Source organism: Pseudophryne corroboree, chromosome 7 (assembly GCF_028390025.1).
Source record: "Pseudophryne corroboree isolate aPseCor3 chromosome 7, aPseCor3.hap2, whole genome shotgun sequence".
Taxonomy (NCBI): domain Eukaryota; kingdom Metazoa; phylum Chordata; class Amphibia; order Anura; family Myobatrachidae; genus Pseudophryne; species Pseudophryne corroboree.
This window is the reverse complement of record NC_086450.1, coordinates 459,694,534-459,720,291: the sequence shown is the minus strand read 5'-3', so window position 1 is coordinate 459,720,291 and position 25,758 is coordinate 459,694,534. Positions and strand designations below refer to the sequence as shown.

Genomic DNA, 25,758 nt, shown 5'->3' with positions numbered 1-25,758 from the left:
TAAGCAGAAAAACGCTGCGATGCGAAGAAATTTACTGAGCGAACAACTCGGAATGACCTCCTGTGTCTCTTAACCTTTTATAGTGTTTAATATAGGATATATATTAGGCTTTGTCAATTGCGGACTCGTCCGCTCTTCACATATCTGCACTAAGTAACTTTAGCAGACATTATCGGTCAGCAAAGGGCGAGAGGGTGGTATCCCTCGTAGTGCTGACCAGATAAGCGTCTGCTTCGCTTAGTAAGGAGTGCTGAGGGAATCCGGAACCGGAAGGTAGGAACAGTACGTTATTGTCTTTTAAAACTGTTTAGTTTCTGTTTTGCGTACTTATGCATAAGCGCACACACACCTGTATTTGTTGCTTAGTAGTATTTGTCCGTATCTCATTCTCCTGATTGCCACATACCATTGATAACGTGCTGAGAGATTTGTTGTTATTAATAGTTAAAAGATAAAAAGTAATATTTAAGGGAATAATTGTAAAGGCACGCACGCAGTCTTGCCTAGAAATACAAGGGAGATTTGGGTGGTGTCCAGTGAATGATTACGGTTAAAGATCATTTACATTGATAAATGTGTAGCTGTGTTACTGTGGACGTACTTGGTCTGTGTACACGTGTCCTTACAAGGGTGGGGCGTACACTATGCAAGGGTAGACGCACGGAGCGTATATTACGCAATGGAGCGTACGAATACGCCCACATAATACAAACCGCACGATAGTATTGTTGTAGTAGGCGATAAGGAAGTAACGCGATAATAACGCAAATCTATCTCAAATCCAAAAGTTAAAGTTAAAAGAAAAATTTTCTCTAGTGCAATTCTTCTGGGTTAGACTAATACCGAATAAAAGGAATTCTGTACAGAAATAAGAGTGTTCGAATGTAAGAGTGTGTATATATAAGATTTCTCTCTTTTTACGGATGTGGGAACCATAGGAAATTAGAAAGAGGTACACCAGTGAAAGTGATTGTGCGGGGTGGCTTGGGAGGCGTCCCTTGTTAGTCTCGACATATTATGAGCAGTAGAGTCTGCTGTACATAACAGACCAGGAGGTCACGGACCAGGAGGTTCAGGTACAGTAGACTAGAAGTAGAGAGCACAACCGAAGAGGGTTGGTGCGAGACCCATATAGGCCAACAAAGCTCATTGCTGAAGGAATTTGCAGCCAAAATTTTCAATTCCGTTGATCGTTCCGCACAAAGATTAGTTGCTTGTGTGCAGATACGATTGTACCGCATGTGATTGTGTGCAATAGCGTGTCTTGAATATTCATAAGAACGCTACTTTCACTTTGTTAACGTGATTTGTGTAATTTTTTTTTATTTTAAGGGAGGTAGCCTGATCACTCAGGGACACTCCAACGACTGATACTTGCTGGGGAGGGTAACATACTCCCACACGCCCAAGCAAGTAGACGTTCATAGGGGCCCTAGGTTGGGTACGGAACCTCTGGGAACTTTGTCGCCGTATTGGCCAGCATGGGCAGAGTTAAGTGGGCAGACCTTGGTGCAAAACCCCCACTGCAGCCTTACCCCGGACATCTTGGTTTTTGTAAGGGTTGCCGAAGACCCTGTTTTGAAGTCAGAGATAGTGAAAGCAGCACCTGCAAAGATGGGGGCCAGTTGTTCAGGTAAGGGGCGATCAACCGAGGTTCAGGTTGATTTGGTAAACCGACCAATCGGGTCGGCAAGGTATATCATGTGTGAGAAATATGGTCATCACACAGAGATGTTGTGCAATGAATGGGAAAGGATGACTGTGCATGACGGGGAGAAGTTTCCCCGGGTAGGTCGTTTTAACCCAGAAGTATTGCAGAATTTAAGGAGAAGAGTTTGCCTAATTAAATCTTCAAAAAGGCGTATTAGACATTATGACTATTTACAATTGTGGCAACAGGAAAGTGAAATGCAAAGAAATTTAACTTACATATCTGACTCAAAAATGCACTTAGTAACTGTATTAAGAATGAAAGTAACAAATGTAATAATGTTTATAAAAATGAAAGTGTCAAAATTACAAATGTTAACCTGTGCAAGTCGCACCCCATGTTAAGCTCCCCTCAGGATTACCAGCGAGAAGGTGAAACCAACACGATGACAACACTCTACCCAGCAGTCATCATACGAGACACGGCCAAGTTGGTAAAGGCAATAGCAGAACCCCCTAACGGAGGGTCAGATGAGGTCGTGTCAACAGGTAAGTACGGTATTGTATGTTACTCACAGACAAATGCATCTTACACCAAAGAGTTAACACAAAAATAGCATAATGAAACAAAATCCTGTCAGGGTGAACACAATATATTAAAACAAATGTACACTACAGGAAAGTAGCAGTTTATGTGTTAATAAATGGTTTAAAGGAAGTATTAAGAACGAGTATACAAGCCTCTCTACCTAACTGGAGAGATATCTCAGTGGCCGATTTGAAAGAGTCCGCTATTAATCATGACCGGAACATCAAAAGCAAGCCACAAACCCCTGTGAATAGGTCAAAAGTAAGAAGGTGTTACAACTGCTTAAGGCAAGGTCATGTTGCATGAGATTGTAGGTCTAAAAACACACACAAGGTATATACACCCCCTAGACAACGACATGACCATAATAGTCAAAGAACCAGGGAAACACAGGAAGAGCGGTTGATGACGATGAGCATCCAAGCATTAGAGGAGACATCAAAACAACCAAAACCCCAGGCCATTGGCACATGGAGGAAACCAAGGATTTGTTATCGTTGTAAAAAAAAGAAGGGCATTATGCCAGTAACTGCAACAGCCCACATAAAGTCAGACCCCCTAGACAGAAACACGAGCAGAGTTACGACACTCGGAAGTATAATCAGGTATTACACATGTCAAATTTTGGTCCACACATATAATTTATGATTAGGAAAGTTGATCATTAACCTTGATAAAGCCTGAGGTAACAGTTAATAAATTGGGAGGTCATTCCTTGAAGACACAGGAATGACCGGGTAAAATTTGTACTGTATCTGTAAAATGTTTCTTTTTCCCCATCTCTGACGTTCACCACAACAGCTCCAACATCACCTGACTACCTGACCTTTTCAGAAGGTCAGGTAGTCAATGTATCCTGGCCAGATACAAAGGGTGGAGGATGGAAATACTGGTGGGAGAGACTATGAAAAGATACCATTGGACATGTAGATGTGACAGCCTGTTGGTGAACGGAAGATCTGACAATGTTTTTTTTCTCTCCTGAAAAATGTTTGAATTTATTTTTTTTTGTTGTTTATTGTTGATTTATGTGACGCATATATATATGAACGGTTCTCTCTCTTGTTGTTTTTTTTTCTCTCTCTATCTTCTTTCTCATGTTCTCATAACGTTACAGATGGTATGTCACACATTAGTTGTACAAATGGTAATGCAAGATTTATTCTCCTTACAGAAAGAGCGCTGAGCTAGAAGAAATATTGTATCACCATAATGTTTAGAAGACTGAGAGACAGCACCTTTGAGATGACAGCAGAACAAGAAGAAAAACAAGACTAGAGAACTAATTATCGTAACAAGTTTCTCTCCCCCTCATACTGTTTTTCTGTACCCCCATTACAAATTTCTCCTTTCTCCTCCTGTAAGATGGACTCGCCTCAAGAGACTGTGATCCGTGTTTTCATGTTGACCCTGATGTTGACCAGAGCAGTCTGTTTCGGTGAGAGTACCAGTGAGGTCGAGAAAGGATCCAGAAAGGTTCTGATGACAGAGATGGAGGCGTAGATTTCCAAGAACAACATAATCACCAAGCAAAGGCGAGTTTCAGAAAACGATCTGGTAGCATTGACCATAGAAGGAATTGTGAAGGATTGTTAGCTGAAGAAAATTGCATCTGTAGGCATTGTGATAACTTAGTTGAGGATGGGTGCATCAAGAAATGTCAGTCCAGTTTTAACATTAACATGGACCGGCATCCATTGGGTGACTATCACTCATTAGTGGGTAAGGTGTTAAACCAAACAGACTGTTGGGTATGCTCTCAAGTACCTCAAGGTCACAGCAAGTCAGGACTAGTACCAATTCCTTTAACGATAGGAGAGGTACTTGAGTTAAGTGGTGGGAGACCGGTGGACAAGAGGTTTAATATCTCTAGTCCTCCTAGTTTGAAGCTCCACCAATATCATGTGGATAGGTCCTTAGTGTGTTTTAACATTTCCAATCCCCGAAAGCCAGTAAATTGGGAAGTGTCATGGAATAACAAAACCATGACCTTTTCATATAGAGCCGATAGAATGCCTACAGATACAGAGCTTATACGCCACATAGCCGATAGTGGAAAATATTTCCGATATAGGTATACCCTAGGAAGTAGGACCATGAGAGTTGGAGAAGTATCACCAGGATACTGTGCACATATCATACAACTGGATACGTGTACTAGACAGATGGGAGAATTAGGGTTAGGAGGGTTCACATGGAAGATGTGTAACATGGTTCTAACATATTCAGTCCCATATGTTCTCCCCGATGATGCATATTTCATATGCGGGAGAAAGGCATATAAGTGGCTTGCCCCAAACTCAGAGGGATTATGCTATATTGGAAAAGTATTGCCTGAGGTAATGACTGTATCGCATACCAAAATGAAAGATATTCACTGCAGTGCCCCAGCTCCTTATACTCACACCCATTACGAGCACGTAGTTAATAGGCACCTGGTAGAAAGGACAGAGCATCATGCCTCTGACCTGATCTATGAGTCCACTGGGATTCAGTTTCTCCTCGCAATGGATATCACTGGTACCGCCAGGGGGGTGATAAATTTCAAATACATAAACGCGCTCGCGAATTTGATAGACAATATCACTGAAATGTATGACGACACTTTTAGGTATACTGGAAGGGAGCTCCAAGCTTATAAAAGAGAACTGGTTCAGCATAGGATGGTTCTCAATTATCTCACGACAGTGACAGGTGGATATTGTGTCACACTGGCAACGCAGTACGGCGTAAAATGCTGCACTTATATTACAAACCGAACCGAGGACCCGGTCGAGGTCATAGACCAAAAGATGGACGACATTCTTCAATTAAAATGGGAGTTCCTCAGGAGACACAATCTCACCCTTGCTGCTGTGGGTAATGAGCTGACCGGTTGGGTGCCATGGTTGAACCCGCAAACTTGGTTCTCCGGTTTAGGAGAATGGGCTCTAGGAATTATAATGGATGTAGGGAAATTTCTTCTGTGTATCTTGGGCATCGTCATATTGATTGGTTTGGTATTTAGATGCGTTCGGGCTTTAACGAAGTGTAAACGAAGTACTAGGGTGATGAGTCTGAGGAGTGAGGACATTGCAATTCCAATTGATTTGATTTACGACCCAACCATTGAAACCACGCTGTGATAAAATGTGATTCCACGACCTGTTTCGTTCACCCGTTTCTCCTTTGTTTTCCTCCAAGGTACAAGGACTCGCTTGGAAGAAGAATTTGAGGACCACATTTATACAAAGATTTTCTTTTATGGACAATGTTGCCAGCCCCAATATCCCTAGTGGCTTTAATGAAAACGCTAGCCCAGAACTTTAGAGTTAGTAAAAAAAAATTATGGACATTGGAATGGCATTTTGGCAAAAGCCCAAAGAGACATCAGGCAACATGTACATCAAGGCCAGACTTCAGACAAGACTTCAGTTGGCGAAATGTAAATTAACCTCACATAATGGTATCTCTACCCCGTAACGACACTTCTCATTTTTCACCTCTACAACCTCTAGGTAACGACACACATAGTTGATAGGGAATATAGACACAGATATCAGCACTCACATATTCCCCCATTCATGTATCATCAACTAAATGTGCTCCCCATTTGTTGCAACCAAAAGCCAAGAAGAGCTCGGTAAAGTTTGACAGCCCATCCATAGACTCTTAATACGGGATAAGAAGGATTCAAATGTATACTTCGCAATACCTCGAAGCTTGATGATACATGACCCCCCAAGACATGGATTTCATACACACATGCTTTGCTATCTCACTAGGTCATAACTTTTCCCACCTTCTCCTCTCCTTCTCTTCCCAATCATAAAAAGGTATTTAATGATGACATATATTTTTCTGTTTGAAATGTTTAGGAAGTGGCAGTTATTGGTGACTGCCAAAGTGTGGAACTGTCAAAGTCAAAAAATATAGAAACCTACATTGCCTTGTTTTATCCCCATGCGTGTGCCCGCTGCACATGCACAGGCCCTCCCGTGTGTGCGCATATTCGCAGTCGCGTGCACGCTCAGGCGCACGGTATGTGCATTTATGGTAGAGTTTGTGTGCGTCTAGCATGCGACTCGATCGCTACATATAAGTTAATATTCCCCTCAATAATGTCAGTAAATCAGTTTAATCTGTTGAATGCCAGATTATTGTCAATACAGGGGGATATGTTACAGAGTCATTTTCTTGTGGTATTGGCTTCTGTAACCTGAAGCCTAATTAACATCCCTATACTGTAGCCTTGGTTAATTAGGATTTGAATAACCAAGATCACATGGCCAGCTCAGCTCACTGATATAGCTAGCCCACATGCTGTGAAAGACACACACTTCCTGTGGATCACACACCCCCACAGCTGGAAAGCAGGTATGATATATCCACTGGAAATCACAGGGCTCACTCACTCAGAACCAACCTAGCATCCAGAAGCATGGCTTGCTCATCACCAGGACTGATCTCCTTACTAAGGCTAAGTATTGTATACACATGGCTTAATGGCATAGAATAGTTAAATATGTGTTTGTGGTAAAGTAGCTGTGAAATGATTATCATAGAATAGTTGATAATGGAGATACAAATGGCTTGGGGTTGGTGGTGCTTGTGCAGTTATGTGATTGTTGTGTGTTTGTGATGATACTTTATGAAATCTGTAATGAATTGGAACAGTAGACAATCTGTAGCATAGCATCTCTGGTATACATTTATGGATGGTGATTTATAACAGATTAGAGTAGTTTTACATGATGCATCTTGCTGAAGGTTAGAAGTCAAAACATACTTCCTTTTGTTACTGTAGTCATGTGCTTGTAGCAATAGCAGGCTGATACTTGTGGGTACCTGGTGATCTGGTCTTGTGATGGCTCATATGGACAGCATGAGATATGTGGTGCTGATTCTGGAAGGATAGCATAGTCAGCATACCATATTCTCTGGTTATTGAGATTCTGTGTTGGCTTGAAATTGTGAAAGGTGATTAAATGGTTTGGAATTGTAAAATTTGTACATATGCATTATATTGAAGCTTAGACATTTTGGAATATAGTGGAGTCTTATGTCTTCTGCTATGTGATTATGGTGTAGCAAAGAATGCCATGTGTTTGGACTTGCAAATTTAAAATGGCAGCTGGCATTCCCTTTTGAACCATATGTTACAGACTTTGGAATCATGGGAGTTTTTCCCAAAATGGAGTCTAGCTTCTGTCCCATGGGGTATTGTAGGGACCATTGTATTGTTACTGTATGTTGTGTATATAAGGACAGCCAGCCTGGATGAGCTCACTTTTCTCTCCACAAAGGTTCTCAGCATTGACTAACTGCGCAACGATCATTCCCACATGTGTAAGTTCTCTGCAGACATTTTACCTCCTAATTTGTTGAAAGCCACTCTCTCTCTCCTTCGCCTTTAATGTAATTGTGCCACTATTGTATATTAACGTGTATTAACTCTGTTAGGTATTTATGTTAGCATGGTAGTGTATTAACTGTACTGTATATTCTTTTCCAATTAAACGTTCATTCTCTCCCTTAAAGGTGTTAGAACCTTAGACCGGTATTTGAGTGTTTATTATATTGCAAAGTGTTCTCGGAGCGTCACAGTCGCTCATACAGCTTTTAAACTAACGAGGTTACACTGCATTGCATCTACACATTATCACTGCACAAAGGTTTACAGTATAAGTACATTCCTTATGGTATAGTTATTAAGGTTTAATTCTGTGAGCGTCATTGCCGCTTGTGTTCGTTTCCTGTTCACAAGCGTCCGTTACGCTTGTCCATACTGAATTAGCCCCATTATCTGATATGCAGCGAAGCTATGAAATGGAGACAGCTTGCTTAAAGTATTCTATGACCATTTCTTCCCCTTTGAGAAAGTGGTTACTGTGGTCGACCAATTACAATACCCATATTACTCCGGACATAGACTGATTTAGGGTATTTCAGATCTGTGTTTGTGTCTCTGGTGGTGGATCTCTGGTGGTGTAATGGAGGAAGCGAGGAGGTTGAAGTAGACTCCTGCACATGTGCGCAAATTATGTTTATTAATGAAATACACACAGGATATTGGCAACTAGAAAAATGGAGAAAATTATTATTATTATCCTTTATTTATATGGCGCTACAAGGGTTCCACAGTGCCCAATTACAGAGTACATATGCACATAATCAAAACAGGAAAACAGTGACTTACAGTTGAGGACAATATAGGACAAGTAGAGGGTAACTAAGCATAACTACACTAGTAAACGACATAGAGATAAGTTCCAAGGTGGCCAAAAAAACTGCGGGATGTTGGCAGTTGAGGAATATTAAAGTGATAAAAGTATAAGAACATGAGGGAAGTATATATACATATTCTTATATATATAAAAAAATATACATTTCAGTATGGAAGCTGATAGAGTCTCTGGAATGTATAGTCTCTTAGAGATTGTTTGGTCTGCGAACCAATGGTAACCTGGAGCATCCGATGATAGACCTGGGAACTAATGGTGACTTGGAATAACGGATGATCGGTCTGGGAAGTGATGGTGACTTGGAGTTACCGATGATTGCTCTGGGAAACGATTGAGACTTGGAGTAACTGATAATTGGTCTGGGAACCAATGGTGACTTGGAGATACCGATGATCGGGCTGAGAACCGATGCGAGCTTGGAACATAACTACCAAGGCAGTTGGTATGTTTAACAGCAGCAGAACCCTGTTTGGTTTTAGCAAGAGACTGGCTGAGAATTAGAGCAGGATTCTTGGTGCAGGTGAATAAGCACAGTACTGCTGCAGAATGGTAATGCACAGTACTGCTGCAGAACAGGTGTGAGTAATAATGCAGCACCTGGAGAGAGTCTCTAACTGTTAGTGAATGCTGCAGCAGAATGCAGATGGAGCGGCTAACAAACTGGATGGCTGGTGCCTGTAGTTCCTCTGAGAACTGACACAGGAGAGTCTCAGGAAACTGCTAGTGGAAGTTGAAGCAGAATGCACATGGAGCTGCAGCAAAACTGAATGGCTGGTGCCTGCAGTTCTACAGAGCAAAGGCACAGGGGAATCTCAGGAGACAGGAGACTGGAGCAAGGAGAAGCTTGTTCACAGGATGTGGGCCCTCGTTTCGAGTTGATCACTAGCTGCCGTTGTTTGCTGCGTAGCGATCATTTAAAAAAATGGCAAAACTGCACATGCGTATGCTTTGCAATGTATACCTGCGGCGTACGAGTACAAAGAGCATCGTGGTTTTGCACAGATTCTAGCAACGCTTTCAGTCGCACTGGCGAATGCAAAGAGATTGACAGGAAGTGGGAGTTTCTGGGTGACAACTGATCGTTTTCTGGGAGTGTTTGGAAAAATTCAGGCGTGGGTGGTCATTCCAAGTTGATCGCTATTTTTTTCATTCGCACAAGGTATACACAAAATGCAAACACGTTGCACAATAGCGAATATATGCCCCCAACGTATTTTTGATATTTTGTACGCTGTGTTACACAAAGTAGGCGTATGCCAAATGACATCGCACTAATACGATACCATCGCATTACCACAAACCCCATCGTAAAAATCCAAACTTCTCGTAGATTTACACATTCTTCTTAAAATTGCACATGCTTTTGCTAAAAAAACGCACAGCAATGAGTTTTTTTAAGTTAAATTACACCTTTCAGTTCAAACTCAACAAGCCTTCCTCAATTACGATTCCAATTAGTGTAATGAATGATAATGGTCATGACCAATTAAGTCTTCAAAGTATACCTGCAGAACACTTTGTAGGCATAATTGGCTATCAACATTTTTTTTGTTATTAAAAAGAAATATATGTAAAAGTGCCTGGTCTAATGCTAATTTACTTCTTTTTGTGTAGACGTGTAGTGTGTGAATAAATGTGTTTACATGTTTTTCTAAACAATAAGCTCCTACCTGTCATATTTTTTTGTGTAATTAAAAAAGCTATTCTTAAGTAAGATGTGTGAACTGTTTTACATCACCAATTTCTGCATGCCAATCTGCTGTTCCTTTATAGCATTAATAAACACAACACCCGCTTAACTTCAACAACAATTTTTTGTTTTATTCAAATTTTTCAACTTTTTTTTTACTGAAAAAAGCTATAAACAAAAATTTACATTTTTAAAATTAGATTTTTTTTTCTAATTTGTCTAGGTCCGCAATTATGCCCCTCAAGTTTCCTTTAAGGCTGGCCACAATCCCTGGCAAACTGGTGGGATCTCCAACTGCAACATCTGAAATGAAGAGGCAAAAAAAAAAACATTACTAACTTACTCACATTACCTATTATACAAGCAAGGCCCAAAGAACACTTTAATGGCAAAGTGACTACATCATGGATGTTTGAATGATAAAACAGTAGCATACCAACACACGAGCATGCTCAGCAAAGTTTTTTTCTGAAAAATAAAATGTTAAAAGTGTACCACACTATGCTGGGATTCATTCACATCTGGAATGAATAGACAGACTTGTCTATTTTGGGGTTGGCCCTGCATCATCACACTGCATATCAACATCTTCAGAAGGACAACATATCCGAGCATGCCCACACTCCCTGAAAGCCTGCCTTACTACATAACGTCAAACAGGTTTATCTTTTTTTAAACAACATTTTTTAAGTGTCACTTTAACAACACATGTCCCCAGACTTGAACTGACACACAGGGGAAAGCACAAGTGGGCCAAATGTCATGCATGTGCAGCCTAAGGATCCAGTTCCCGACTGTGTATTTTTCCTGTTGCATTTTGCTGGGCCTAAACATTGTCGATCCACACCCCTTACATGTGACACTGTATATTTTATGTTTGTTTTTGCAACACACTATTGTTAGGCAGTCATTTTCTATTTAGCTTCGGCTGGACGTCAGCCTCTGTAGGTCGACATGTGCTAATTCAAATGTCACAAGATCAACATGTTATGTATGGATACATGACAAATGTGTAAGTTTATTTTCCCTTCATGCGACACATGTACTCCAATTGCAATGGGAAATGCTTATGATGTAAGCGGTAGTGTACCAACTCACTGTGTCCTAAGTCTGGCAAACAAAGTAAAGCATGCGAGTTGACTGTGCAAATATTGGAATACCCAGGCACAAGTTTAAAAGTCCAACAACATACCAAACTCCACTCAGATCTAACTGTTTTGCTGATGAACTAGCACATATAAACCCTGTTGTCCAGGCTACCCTGTCGACCTAATGAGTGTCGACCTAGAGTGGGCAGCCTAAACATTGCAGACTTAGACACTGTACATCTAATGATCCTCACACAAATGTAAATGCAACATCCATACCATGATGAAGAAGACAAACATTTTACCTTGGTCCAAGAATGGCCCCAGTACAACAGTGCATTTGTTTGAATGTGAAGTTAAAGTAGATAACAAATTAAATGTAAATGTGTGTAACTTACTCTCCTCAGCCACATGTGCACCTCCCTGAATTTCCTCCGGGGCCTCTGCTGCCCATTCAGTGGGTGGGGAAGGAGTCTGGATGGGGGAAGGAGTCTGGATGGGGGAAGGAGTCTGGATGGGGGAAGGAGTCTGTATTGGGAAAGGAGGATGGAAGTGTGAGCTGGTTCCAGAGGGTGGGTTTGATTGAGAGGGGGAGGAGGCCAAAGAGGTGGATTGGGCCACAGAGGGGGAGGAGGCCGGAGAGGTGGGTTGGGACACAGAGGAGGAGGAGTCCGGAGAGGTGGTTTGTGTCAAATAAGGGGAGGTGGTGGAGAGGGTGTTTGGGCCACAGAAGGGGAGGGGGAAAAGAGGGGGTGTGTGTCAGAGAGGGGGAGGGTGGTGGAGAAGGGCTTTGTGCCACAGAAGGGGAGGGGGGCGAAGAGGGTGTGTGTGTCAGAGAGGGGGAAGGAGGTGGAGAGGGGCTTTGTGCCACAGAAGGAGAGGGGTTCAGAGAGGGGGTTTGTGTCAGAGAGGGGGTTGGGGGCAGAGATGGTGTTTGGGAAAGAGAGGGTGTGGGGGTTGGAGAGGTTTTGGATGAGGAAGGGGAGATATTTTGTTGGGGTTCAGGGACTTGAGGGTTGGATGGAGATTGTGCTGGTGATGTGGCTGGCGGGCTTCCTTCCTCAGCTTGCCGTTGTGCTTGCCCTATAATCACATATGTTAAAATTAGGATTATTTACAAAAAAATATCCCTCTGCATTTCCAAAATACATTGGTCTGTTCAATTTAAAATACACAGACCAAGTTATTTATGTGTTCAGCCTACAGCCTGTGTAGCGACTCAGTACAACAATAATCATTTTTTCACAAGCACTTTGCTACCCAGTCAGTGCTGCAAGCCCTAACCACACACACTCTGGAAACTGGTTAAGTGTGGTATGTTGGTGGTACTATAGTTTAATTATACAATCTGCTAATAATCTCACTTTAGCACACGTTAGCAAAAATTTGCAGTGTTTACATTTATTTATGTTACTGCTACTAATCTCAGTTTAATACACATGTCTTCATTTTAATGCGTTTAATTTACTGCACCTGCGACGTCTGCAGATTTGCTGGTCCAGCAGCGCCAACAACTCTGGCTGTCGTCGGCCACTCCAGCTGGATTATGCTGCACCTTCTCCGAGTCTGCGTTTGCAGTATGCGGCGGACCTTCACGTAGGCCTCGCGCTTAACTCGATTAAGGATAAAGGGTCCTGCGTGGCCTACGCGGCGGTCAGTCACTGCCATCAGCGCACGCAGCTCCCTGTGTGTAAAGGCAGCTGCGCGCATGGTGCCAATGGCGTTTTCCATACATGGGCAGATATTTATAGTGTGTGGTCATATTTCATTGGTTGTATTCTCATGGTGTCATCTTTATTTAACTTTATTGATATGTGCACATTATGGTGCACTGCAGTTGGAATTTCATTAGTTTGCAACAGTGGAAATTCGCGCGCGCACGCACACAATTATTATCCACATATTAAAAAATACAAATCCTGCTTATAGATTGTTAGCATTGTAGGTTTTTTGGTTAAAAGCAAAATGTTCTTAACTTGACAATGTTATTACTGTATATCTCTCTCTAGATAGTTATATAGATAAAAAAGCCATTTGTTTCCCCCAGCACCCTGAATCATAACCGTAACCATATATAAAATCCACATGATAACATAATTCAGATATCTTCGTTACACATATTTGCGCAAATGTGTGAATAAGCCCCAAAGCCGCATCAAGGTGTCTCTGTATATTTGGTCTCCCTAGCGCTATATCTAGGTGCATGGTGTGGCACCCCAAAACACCAGCATAAGCCAGAAAGCCCAGCGTGGCATACCAGTGAAAAAACTATAGTGTTAATAAATTAGTATTTAGGAAGCCGAAGCTATAGAGAAAGTGATACAAAATGAAATGCAATTAAAATAGAAAAATAGTGTTAAGAAATGAATAAGTGAAAAGTGTTAATAGAATGTAAAGGTATGCCACACTAAGGCCATCCAGCTCAGCCAGTCCAGAGGCACCACACCTCACACCTCCATTACCCCAATCTGGGTCTAAGATTAACCAGCAAAGAGCCACATGATAATGGCTCCTTACTACAATATATCTAAGCTAAGAGCTACCTACCTTGGAGCAACCCCATAATGCTCCCTGTGGCATGTCAGGGCCTGCACCTCCTCCTAATGCAGGAACCTCTCTGCCTCTCACAACAAACACATATATTGGTAGATGCTCAATTATCTTAGTGATATCATTCAGGTGCTCGAAAGGGAGGGGTATTTCTAAGCAAGAAAAAAAGCCATTTGTTTCCCCCAGCACCATGAATCATATCAGTAACCAGATATAAATTCCACATGATAACAGAATTCAGAGATCTTCGTTACACATATTTGCGCAAATGTGTGAATAAGCCCCAAAGCCGTATCAAGGCATCTCTGTATATTTGGGGTCCCTAGCGCTATATCTAGGTACATGGTGTGGCACCCCAAAACCCCAGCATAAGCCAGAAAGCCCAGCGTGGCATACCAGTGAAAAAACTCTAGTGTTAATAAATTAGTATTTAGGAAGCCGAAGCTATAGAGAAAGTGATACAAAATGAAATGCAATTAAAATAGAGAAATAGTGTTAAGAAATGAATAAGTGAAAAGTGTTAATAGAATGTAAAGGTATGCCACACTAAGGCCATCCAGCTCAGCCAGTCCTGAGGCACCACACCTCACACCTCCATTACCCCAATCTGGGTCTAAGATTAACCAGCAAGGTGCCACATGATAATGGCTCCTTACTACAATATGTCTAAGCTAAGAGCTACCTACCTTGGAGCAACCCCATAATGTTCCCTGTGGCATGTCAGGGCCTGCACCTCCTTCTAATGCAGGAACCTCTCTGCCTCTCACAACCAACACATATATTGGTAGATGCTCAATTAGCTTAGTGATATCATTCAGGTGCTCGAAAGGGAGGGGTATTTCTAAGCAAGAAAAAAAGCCATTTGTTTCCCCCAGCACCATGAATCATATCCGTAACCAGATATAAATTCCACATGATAACAGAATTCAGAGATCTTCGTTACACATATTTGCGCAAGGTTAGCATTTAAGGCTATCACAACAAACGGGTGACACATTAAGTTTCACACCTCAGAAAGCTGAACAAATCTTGTTCAACGTGGATGCCATTCCAGATACATAAGAATTTACAGCAAATGACATTTACCAACAGCTGCTTAAATTGAGGAACCGAGAAGTGGATTACTTATTACATGGCTCCACTCTATCCGACTATTACCGCCAGAGACTTATTCCACGAGGCTTTAGAGTTCTTATCGTACCCACTATAGGACGTATGAATGCTGATTTCTGCAAACGATGGATAGTGGTCATTAATAAATGCAGCTTCGACCTTATGCTGTTGGTCATAGAAGAGGCAGGCAAGGAACTACAAGCAACTAGATTTAAAATTGAAGAATACCGTAAGAACCATGAACCAACTTTGCTGGACCCTAATCACAATACACTGTGGGTTAAATTAAATCAACAGGTGGACAACCATAGAAAAGAATTATTAAAATTCAAAAATACAAAACTACAGGTGGTCAGATCTGACTATGAAGAGCACTGCGTATATCGGTGGCTGACGGGCTCAGCACCCATTCGACCCAACAGATCAAACACCAGATCTAATTGGCGACAGCGCAGGGACCCACGTTCCAAAGACCACTACAACTCAAACAGTGATAGAGACTTCAGGATTGCTGACTCCGATGAAGCACTAAATACACAACGACCCCCTTTAGGGGTACGCACCAGGGCTCAGATAGAAACCCCTGCAGACCCACCAGAAGAGGAGGTCAAAACAAAAGGTCGAGCAAAGCAGCAGTCCAAAAGCAGCAAAAAAATCTGATCTTCAATTTATCCTCTCACATTTTATCACCGGCGGAGGAATCAATACTTAACAGAGGCCTCTCATTTGTGCCTACTCATTACCATGATGAGTTTGGATGGCAAAACGACTTACACAAGATGGGACGCAAACTGAGACTCAAAGAATTCTTTCAGCATGAACATACACAAAGTGAGCCAACACCTTTGGAACTTACAGTACATTACGGAAACACCATCAGTCCAAATTTGACCCAGTGTCCACTAACACCTCTGTCAAGACGTATAGCCAACTCCTAGACAATTCGGTTCATAAATTCATGGGACCAAAACCAAAATATACCCTAACCTCACACAGGATGAAACAAAAGCTTTAAAATCCCATTAAAGAAGACACTTCCATAATAATTCGCCCGGCGGACAAAGGGGGCAGTGTAGTTATCCAAAATTTGGATACGTATAAACAAGAAATACGGAGACAATTGGCTGATACAACTACATACCAGAAACTCAACAAGGATCCCATGGAACTATACAAACAAGAGCTGTCCGTAATCTTACAACAAGCCGAGACTGAGGGCTGGATCACTTCCAAAATACATCTTTCACTATTAGTCAAGTTTCCAATTACGCCAGTCCTATACACTGTCCCCAAGGTCCACAAGGACAGCATATCACCCCCGGGCCATCCAATAGTATCCGCAAGAGGTTCACTATACCAACCTATAGCAGAACTGTTAGATTCATTACTACAGCCACATCTGATTAAAGAAAAAACATATCTCAAGGACACTACTTCTTTCCTTAATGCTCTACTTTCCTTTACAACCATGGAAAACTTTCAATATATATGCTATGGACGTCAATTCGCTTTATACCTCTATCCCACATAATGGAGGTTTGGAGACAATGCACAATTTCGTGAATAATATTCAAGGTACTTTCGGATTTCATATACCATTGTTTCTACAATTATTACGCATAGTTCTTACTAGGAACTACTTTCTATATGACGGCATCTACTACCTTCAAACCCAGGGAAGTGCCATGGGCAGCCCGGTCGCTCCGGCATATGCCATTATATATATGTTCAGACGTGAACAAGAATTTTTTCTTCAGAATACACATTTCAAACGCCATATAACTTGGTACACGAGGTATATTGACGATTGTTTCATGCTCTGGAATGGCAGTGAGGAAGAGTTTATTCTCACGATGAATACCATCAATCATCTACCATCCCCTATTAAATTTACCTTTGTCATCAGCAACAACTCCATTCATTTCTTAGATGTACAAGTTACAGTAACATCAGGAAGATTGGAAACTGCAGTTTTCTACAAGCCTACGGACAGAAATACCCTATTGGAGGCAAGTAGCCATCATCCCAGGGCCCTTAAACAGGGTTTGTCCTATTCGCAAATGTGGAGAATAGCCCGCATAACCAGTAATGAACAGGAATTACCAGTGGCACTTAACATAACAATACGAGGATATGATCCTATACAACTTCAAAAAACTAAGGAACGGGTGCTAAAAATTCCAAGATGTTCATTACTCCAGCCGAAATCTACAAAAGATACTAAAAATAAATAAATTTGGTCTACTAGCTTCTCCACCGCTAGCCCAATCATACCGCGTGCTACCAAAGCATTATGGCCGATCGTTAAAATGGATCCCAATCTTCCCAGTCTTTCCAACTTAGTACCGATGACAAGCTTTAGGCAGGGAAAAAACTTAAGAGATCATTTGGTCAGAGCTGACGTTACTGACTACTCACCACAACCAGGCATATTTGGCAGTACTAAAAAACCGGGCTGCTACAGATGTGCATCATGCACCACATGCAGTTACTTGATCACGGGGAAATCGTTCCAACATCCACATAGGAACAAGAAATATGAGATTCGACAAGTCTTATCTTGTACTTCACGATTTGTCATTTATTATATTACATGTTCGTGCAACAAATACTACATCGGCAAGACAAGCCGTATGTTCAAAGAGCGAATGGCATTACACCGCTCTGCCATTTCCAAAGCATTACAGGGAGAAGAAATAGACCAACCGGTTGCACGCCATTACTAACAAAGCAAACATTCTTTATCACAACTATGCTATCAGATTATCGACCAACTTCCTAAAATGCCAAGAGGCGGTGACAAAATGACCGCTTTGCACAAGCTAGAATCCCAATGGATATTCAGATTGGACACTATTCATCCAAAAGGACTTAATGAAAAAATAAACTGGAACGTCCTTTGAGTCGGCTAGAAATCCACAGATAACTGTCATATTTATAATAGTTGTCAGCATTTGATACCATTCGATGTTTATATTTTACTACCATTCATGGGCACACTTTAGTAGCCTATATATCACATATGCATGATTATCTGTCAGTGGATATTCACATTGGAACCACTATGCTTCTTAACTACATAACATTAATCTAATCATGTTTGTTAGTCACTTTACTCTCTGCTCACACTGTGTATCTTCTCACTTTCACTGTTCTGCATGCTTCAGTGCACCCTGTCATTTTTACGATCTCTCTCACTGCAGACTAGATGCCGGAGACCGGGGAATCCCTTCAGGTTGCCACGGTAACCAACTTTCTTCTATGTCACCCGCACCCGGAAACGCATCACCGGGAGGACGGACCTGCCCACCCCGATCTCCGGACACAGCCTGTACGTGATTGCAGACACACAGCTGGGGGATATAAGGTAAGCTTTTTTCATACACTGGTTTTCCTCACTTCGCTTTCTGCAGCACTTTATGCTCTTTCCTGCCATGTAACACACAAGCAGCGGCAATAAATCCTGAAGACGACACTAGATCTTGAAACGAGCCGTTGAGAATTTGCCATGCTGCATATTTAACTATTGCTTGATCATGTAATTTTGTCACGGACTATTAAAATCCCTTTTTTTCAGTAACATGGAGAGACGTGCCATTTGCTTATTCAGCAATAGAGGGACTATTCAAACATAGCAAGGGCACCCAGGCTACTTTTCTTTTTCTCATATCAGGAGTGCAGGATGATTTAAAGATAAATATATATCTATATATATCTATACAGTCCATGTGTGAAGTGACGTAGGATGGCGTCACCCCAGCTGCACCAGACGGAGCGGGCGGCGTCCCGCCGGCCAAAAGCAGCATGAGCACAGGGTGATCAGCAGCCTTTAAAGGTAAGACTGCTTTGTATGTATTTAGACCTGAGGAAAATGCCTAAATAAAAAACGGCTTTGAAACATTGTTTTACAAAATTGCCTACCTGCGAGATTCATTTAATAAGTCACCAGGAGTGCTACGTCTGCTGGTTGTTTATATATCTATACAGTATATATATATATATATATATATATATATATATATATATATATATATATATAAAAAACAAAAAAGACAAAAGAAGAGGGGGCACTCCATAGTGCATAAAAGTTTTAATTCAAACAGACAGATAAAAGACTGTAAACTCCAGAGAGATATGACTCGTACCAGAGAATAAAACACTGTGGGCTGGTTACCACACGACATATAATGCTACCATCCAGGCAATACTCGTCCCACAGTTCAATGACTCTCCAGAGCAGACCACATGAAGCTGCCAGCCGGAAAAGATGTTTTAGCTTCACGCGGACCCGCCGTGTGTGTGAGCTGCTGCACTGGATCGCATATACACAGAGTAAGGGATTGCCGGAGGTGCAGATAGAGAGCGCGCTGTCAGATCACACCCTGACCGGTTTCGTCTGAAAGATTTCATCAGAGGGCGTGACCTGACATGCACCAGGGCAGCTTTTTAAAGTGTGTCTCTACCAACAATAGCAATCACACTAGCACACCCGTTACTAATGACTTCTAATTACTGTGTGCAGTTAACATTAGCCCACCACAGCAACAATATAACAACTCACAAACATGTAACAAGTCCTCAGAGAAGAATAAATGAGTTTCGTAACATAGTTACTTTAGCAGCAGAGGTAGTAAATATTTGTAACAGGAATAGGTATAAAATAAATCATACCTAACAGCAGATAAAAACAGACATTAAAAATACATACAATGTCACAAATAAATTACAGCCAATTTCATAATCATACCGTAACATTACAGTTCTAAATATCAGTCAGTAATAAAAGGTGTAACCTCATAACATTCATTCAATCCTATAGGTACCATAGTGTTTAACATCAGTATCCAATATATTTCTCTCTTCAGCAGGTGTTTGTCTCTGTAAATTTGCACAGTCAGGAGCCTGCAGTACATGCATTTATGAAAGTAGGCTACATTTTGACAGGTATTGTGTGTATTGTGTGACAGTTTAAAGGAAGGTTATAGAACAGAGTTTTTCTATTTAACATATAGCTAATAAATAATGATGTTAATCTTATAGATATTGATTGAGTGTTATCAAAATCAGCGTATCCTTTTCTTTGTTTTTCTTTGTGGAATGAACCTGACTGGAATGCCTGTACATCATCAATTACGGGTTGAGATTGTTATGCCGATGGTCTGGATCCCAGAGGTCAGCATACCGACCCTGAGATCCCAGCTGCCAGAATGCCGGCAGGGAAGATGAGCACAACGGAGCCCCTTGCGGGCTCGCTGCACTCGCCTCGAAGTGAGCTCAGTGGCGCGCAGCACTTGCCACAGGTTTTATTCCCACTCTATGGGTGTGTCGAAGTCAGAAAATATTACTGTACACACATCACGTGCAAACACCACACAGATGGCCTCCGTGCGCATGCTTGTTCTGCCGTGCGTACACATACACGCAAGCTACGTATAACTGCTCACATGGTCTTGCGTGTTAGCACGTGGTATGAGTGAATATGGTAGCATACGCATTCGCACGGAAAAGCTATCAAAAGCCATATTCAATATTTTACCCATATAATGCATAAATCACCCACTGTCTGCACATCCTTCTAGTAGCAAGAAGATGGTTCACACATAAATTATCCTCCTAGAAACCCTAGCACAATGACTTGTTTACACAAAGCTTTGTAATCCTATGAAGAAGGCAAATATCTTTGGTTACCCCCATTGTTCTAGAGTTATCCAGTATCTATCGAAAACAGTAAATAGTGGACTGACATTGTCTTACTTGTAGACAGTACAAACAAAAAGACAATGTCCAGGAAATTTGTTTAACTGGAAGGAACTCGATTAGCAATGGCTGACAAATTACATACCAGACATTATCTGAGGTAATAACATTCATAGTCTAAACTCTTGGAGAAATATATATATATATAAATATTTCCTAACAAATGGCAATAGCAGGAATTTATGTGTTTGTATGTATATATATATGTATATATATATATATATATATATATATATATATATATATATGTATATCTTGAGGATGGAAATGGATAATCATATCACGTGTGATGAAGTCTGAAGGACGAAACGCGTTGGGTGTACCTCTACTGACTCTCCATTTCTACAGATAAGCACCACTCTCTTATCTTTAAATATTTATTATCAGTTTTATATATATATTTTTTATTATTGATTTTTTTAATCCTGGGTTCTAGCTAAATTATACATTTTTATTCAGTCATTTTTGTATTTTGTATTTTTTAAGCTTTTACCTTCTATATTTTTTATCCCATATCATGTTTTAAATTTTACAAATAAATATTTTGTTATTTTTTATAAACCGTATCCTGCAATATTCTTCATTTTTATATTAATATATTAGACACTGCAAGTCGCAGATACCCCTATCCTCCCCTTTTTTCCAAATTTTAAACTCTAAAGGCAGCTTATCCCTGCCGAGTATTTAGGGGTTAGCTGACACCTTATATCTATAAAGGAGTGTCTTTTACTAAAGTATTTCACTGTATTAATTTATCTGCTCACATCCACCTGTGGCGCCATACCCCCACTGCTCATATATATATATATATATATATATATGTGTGTGTGTGTGTGTGTGTGTGTGTGTATTTATATATATATATATATATATATATATATATAAATATTTCCTAACAAATGGCAAAAGCAGGAATTTATGTGTTTGTATGTATATATATATATATATATATATATATGTATATCTTGAGGATGGAAATGGATAATCATATCATGTGTGGGATCATATTGTTCAGGGTCACATAAGCTGTAATCTGGTGGGTATAAGAATATTGTCACATATTGCAACAATAAGTTATAAAAAATACCAGATTTATGTATGATTAATGTGATGGGTTTTACTGGTCATGGGGCGGGAACTCAGATGCAAACAACAGAAATCACATCTCAAGTCTTAGCCATCACCCACCGCTTGAGCTGACCAATGATCCCCGGTGCATAGGCTATGTCCCACCCCGAACCAATGGAAGAAGATCATACAGTGTCTATTGTATTGTGTTTTGATTAACTGTATAAAAAGCCAAGCTGCCTAGCCGGTCAGTAATCTCTCTCTCTGAAGGTCATCTTGCCTGATTGATCTGAGCACTGGGACCATGTGGCGCTGGCGAAACCAAATGTATGTACCATTGTATTGTATCCTCTTTTCTTTTATTGTAATTGTATATTTGTTGTAACCCCCTTTTATCAATTATATGTTGGTGGGTCGGATCCAAACTTCTTAAATACAATTGGTGTCTTGTCTCTTTTCCTGCTAAGTTATTAAATGTATTTCAGCCACAAGTGAAGCTGCATTGTTCTCTCAGCGTGTCGGTGTGTGTGTATGCACTGCGTTTACTTTGTACGTCCGTCGCGGCGTGTGTACGTAAAGTGCATACACGGTACGGGGCTTTGTACGCTAACTGGGTAAAAAGTATGTAGGTTAAGGATTGAATACAGCGGCCACAGCGGATTGACTTTAAAGTGTATTGAGTGTATTTTAAAGTATTGCTTTTAGTCCTGTAAGTAATTCACCATTTACAGGTGTCATGGACACCCGCAAGTGGGAACATTCCCTTTGTGTTGGCATGCCAACCGTCAGCATTGGCAGTGGTCGGGATCCCGACCGCTGGTCATGTGACCGCATCCCATCAATTCCCATTATATTGTTTCTGCTGTGGAGGACAATATTTGTGGTGTAGGAACTGCTCACACCCAATGCCTCCAGCCACTGGAATCGGGCCACCAGTATCAGATACAAGAATGTCCTGTGACAATATTTGCATAAGTTTATATTTTATTATCTTTTATATTGAGCAACCAAACTTGCATTTATTAATATTGTATGCAATTTTGATTTTGGCACTTTAGCTTTTACTAAGAACACGGATAGGCTGCACCTTTAAGCTACTGACCTGTTGAAGAAGCCATCAGTCAGCTGTTCACTCAGCCTGAAGTACTTGCAGTGAGTTCACACTGACTATACAGAGCACACTACCACCCGGTTGGGAGTTGATGCCCATTTGAGAACTACCTCTGCAGTAATTTTCCCGTGTACCCCAACAAAACTTGATTCATGGTCTCTAGCCAGCCAAACTAGGTATACTGGCTTAGTTATTATTAGAGATTGATATCGAACATATGGCAAATGTTCTCCTACACATAACATTAAGTGCTGCAAAACTATTTTGTATGTTTAAGATATCCTTAGGCATAAGTGTACAAATGTGCACACCTGGCACAAATACTGTGCTACTGGTTTAAAAAAAAAAAAAGGATTTATCTTGAGATAAGCGTACATTAATATTGTGTATCTAAGAAGGCATGGCATTGTGTTGTAGGTCTTATTTCTGTGTGCAAACATGTCTGACTGTAAATAAGCCCCATAGTGAGCACATATACTAGGAATAGACACTTGCTAAAATGAAATCAGATAATAATAATAATAATAATAATAATAATAATAATCATTTTATTTATATAGCGCTCTTTCTCCAACAGGACTCAAGGCACTTTACAGATATCAAAAACAATGCACATGATACAGAGGATTTCAGTAATACAGCAATAGATAAGCCACACAGGCATACAAGAAAACCTTAAGCACACAGAAAGCATAATGCAGGATTGGTGGAGGCATTTTGAGTAATCACTTTCAAGGGTTGTGTATTCCACCCTCACAAGGTAGCAAGTGCGGCAGCCATCTTGGGCGCTCAGCGTAGGATTACCCATGGTGGAATAGTCCACCCCTAGAAGAGATGACACAAAATTGGGGTGATTTCAGAGTCCTACAGTTCAGAGTAGGGTTCCATCAAAACCATCAGGTCCATGTATTTTTTATCCCATCCACAAGTGTACCATATGGGGCAGCCATGTTGGGCGCACTTTGAAGGTTACCCTACGGGAGGTGAGCCATACAAGGGCCAAGTTCATATATGTGAAAACTGACGCTTATGTAGTAGTATGATGTACCCTGTCTGTAGGGCACAATGACAAGGTGTGCAATCAGTGGAGGTAAACATTACAGGAAAAGCACACAGTGGGGTGGAAGAGAGGAAGGAAGAAAAAAACAATAGCAGGTAACAAGTGGCAGAAGTAAAATTGGGATAACATTATTTTGATAAGATCATAGTATGGGTGGGTAGGAGAATGTGGGGGGCATACTCAGAAGCAATGGTCATGTCCCTGCTGAGCTTGGTCCTGGTGCTCTGCCCCCAGAGTTCCCTGTTCATCTTGAGGGTTAGGCCCAGGGGCAGACTTGATGTTCTCAGCCGAAGAGGTGGTAAGCCTGGTCCTGGTGTTCTCATATTAGAGGTGAGGAGAGACCACATAAAGATCCTGAGTTTTGTGTTTGTAATGCAATCCTTCTGTTATCTTGTTAGTTTGTTTGTCTTCTGTTTTCCTTCGGTTTAACACAGGTATAACACTGCTATTGATTTTAGCTGCCACTTAATAATTAGCCACTGCAGCATCCTATAGGACTAGTGTCCTGACCTATACTGAATAAATAAGTCTACAGACACATATCCTTTCTGATTACAACCCCCTCCCCCACACAGCAACCCTCCACCTCCAACAAAAGGTGTTAATCACATCTAACAAATGTAAGGTCAGTAATCCACGCTCAATCACTACAAGTTTTTTGCAGATCAGATATTAATCCACTTAGAAGAACTTTCTAAACTTTTAACCATGCAGTGTAATGTACAATAGTCTGCAGTATTTACCAAATAAAACGTTAGCAAGAAAGTTGCAATAGTCTGCAGTATTTACTGAAAAAAACTTTAGCAAGAAAGTTGCAATAGTCTGCAGTATTTAAAGAATAAAACTTTATCAAGAAAGTTGCAATAGTCTGCAGTATTTACCGAATAAAACTTTAGCAAGAAAGTTGCAATAGTCTGCAGTATTTACCTGTTGACGCAAAGGAGAGACAGGAGTCAATTTTGAATATCAGTTGAAGATGTAACTAATGACACACAGGTATAACACTGCTATTGATTTTAGCTGCCACTTAATAAATAGCCACTTCATATACTAGCCACTGCAGTGTCCTATAGGACTAGCATCCTGACTTAAACATGGCTTGATTCAGAGATATACGGTATGCTAGTGCAGTTGCTGCGTTAAAAATATGCAAATGTGGCAACCGCCAGGATTTATATTGAAATAATTGCAAGCAACCTGGCAAATCCTATCAGCTGTATACAAAGATGCAGAATCCAGCACAAATCAGTCAGTTATCGCAGTTATGTGTATCCCTGTGGATGCGCGGCATGGCAGCAGACAGTTAAGGGGGGTACTCACGGAGCGATATTCTAAGCAATCTGACTAGATTGCTTAGAATATCAGCATGATCGCTCCGTGTGTAGCCCCCTCAGCGATAGCGATGCGCGGCCCGCACATCGCTATCGCTGCTGCTAGATTGGCCTGCATGCAGGCCAATCTAGCGGGTCGCTCACTTCACCCGCTGGGTGAAATGAGCGCCCCCCCCCGTCTCCCCCCGCACGCTCAGCACAGATCGCACTGTGCTGAGCGGCAGGAGAGATGTGTGCTGAGCGGTTCGCTCAGCACACATCTCTCCTGCATCGGCCCGTGGGTACTGGGCTTTAGATGCCTGAGATCTTACAGCTGGGGTCACAGTCACAGCATCAAACATGCTGCCAAAATTGTCGTGACATCCCTGCATTTTGCCCCCCACCCCAAAATGATCCCTGTCTGTCAATTCTTCTTCTTCTTCATCTTCTTCTTCTTATTATTATTGTTATTATCCTTTATTTATATGGCACCACAAGGGATCCACAGCTCCCATTACACAGTACATAATCAAATGAGCAAACAAGAA

The 25,758-nt window shown here is 41.1% G+C and overlaps 2 long non-coding RNA genes across 2 annotated transcripts in view; one reads left to right on the top strand and one right to left on the bottom strand.

Moving 5' to 3' along the window:
- Positions 1-10,258: 10,258 nt before the first annotated feature.
- Positions 10,259-18,166, bottom strand: LOC134943863 (uncharacterized). The gene is made up of 3 exons (XR_010181795.1): positions 18,032-18,166; positions 11,640-12,324; positions 10,259-10,456 (listed from the first exon to the last, which is right to left on the bottom strand). It is a non-coding gene; the product is annotated as an uncharacterized LOC134943863 (long non-coding RNA).
- A 94-nt stretch (positions 18,167-18,260) lies between these two features.
- Positions 18,261-25,758, top strand: part of LOC134943862 (uncharacterized) — an 82,052-nt gene continuing 74,554 nt past the window's right edge. The window contains exon 1 of the long non-coding RNA XR_010181794.1: positions 18,261-18,739. This is a non-coding gene — a long non-coding RNA (uncharacterized LOC134943862). The remainder of the gene's footprint in view (positions 18,740-25,758) is intronic.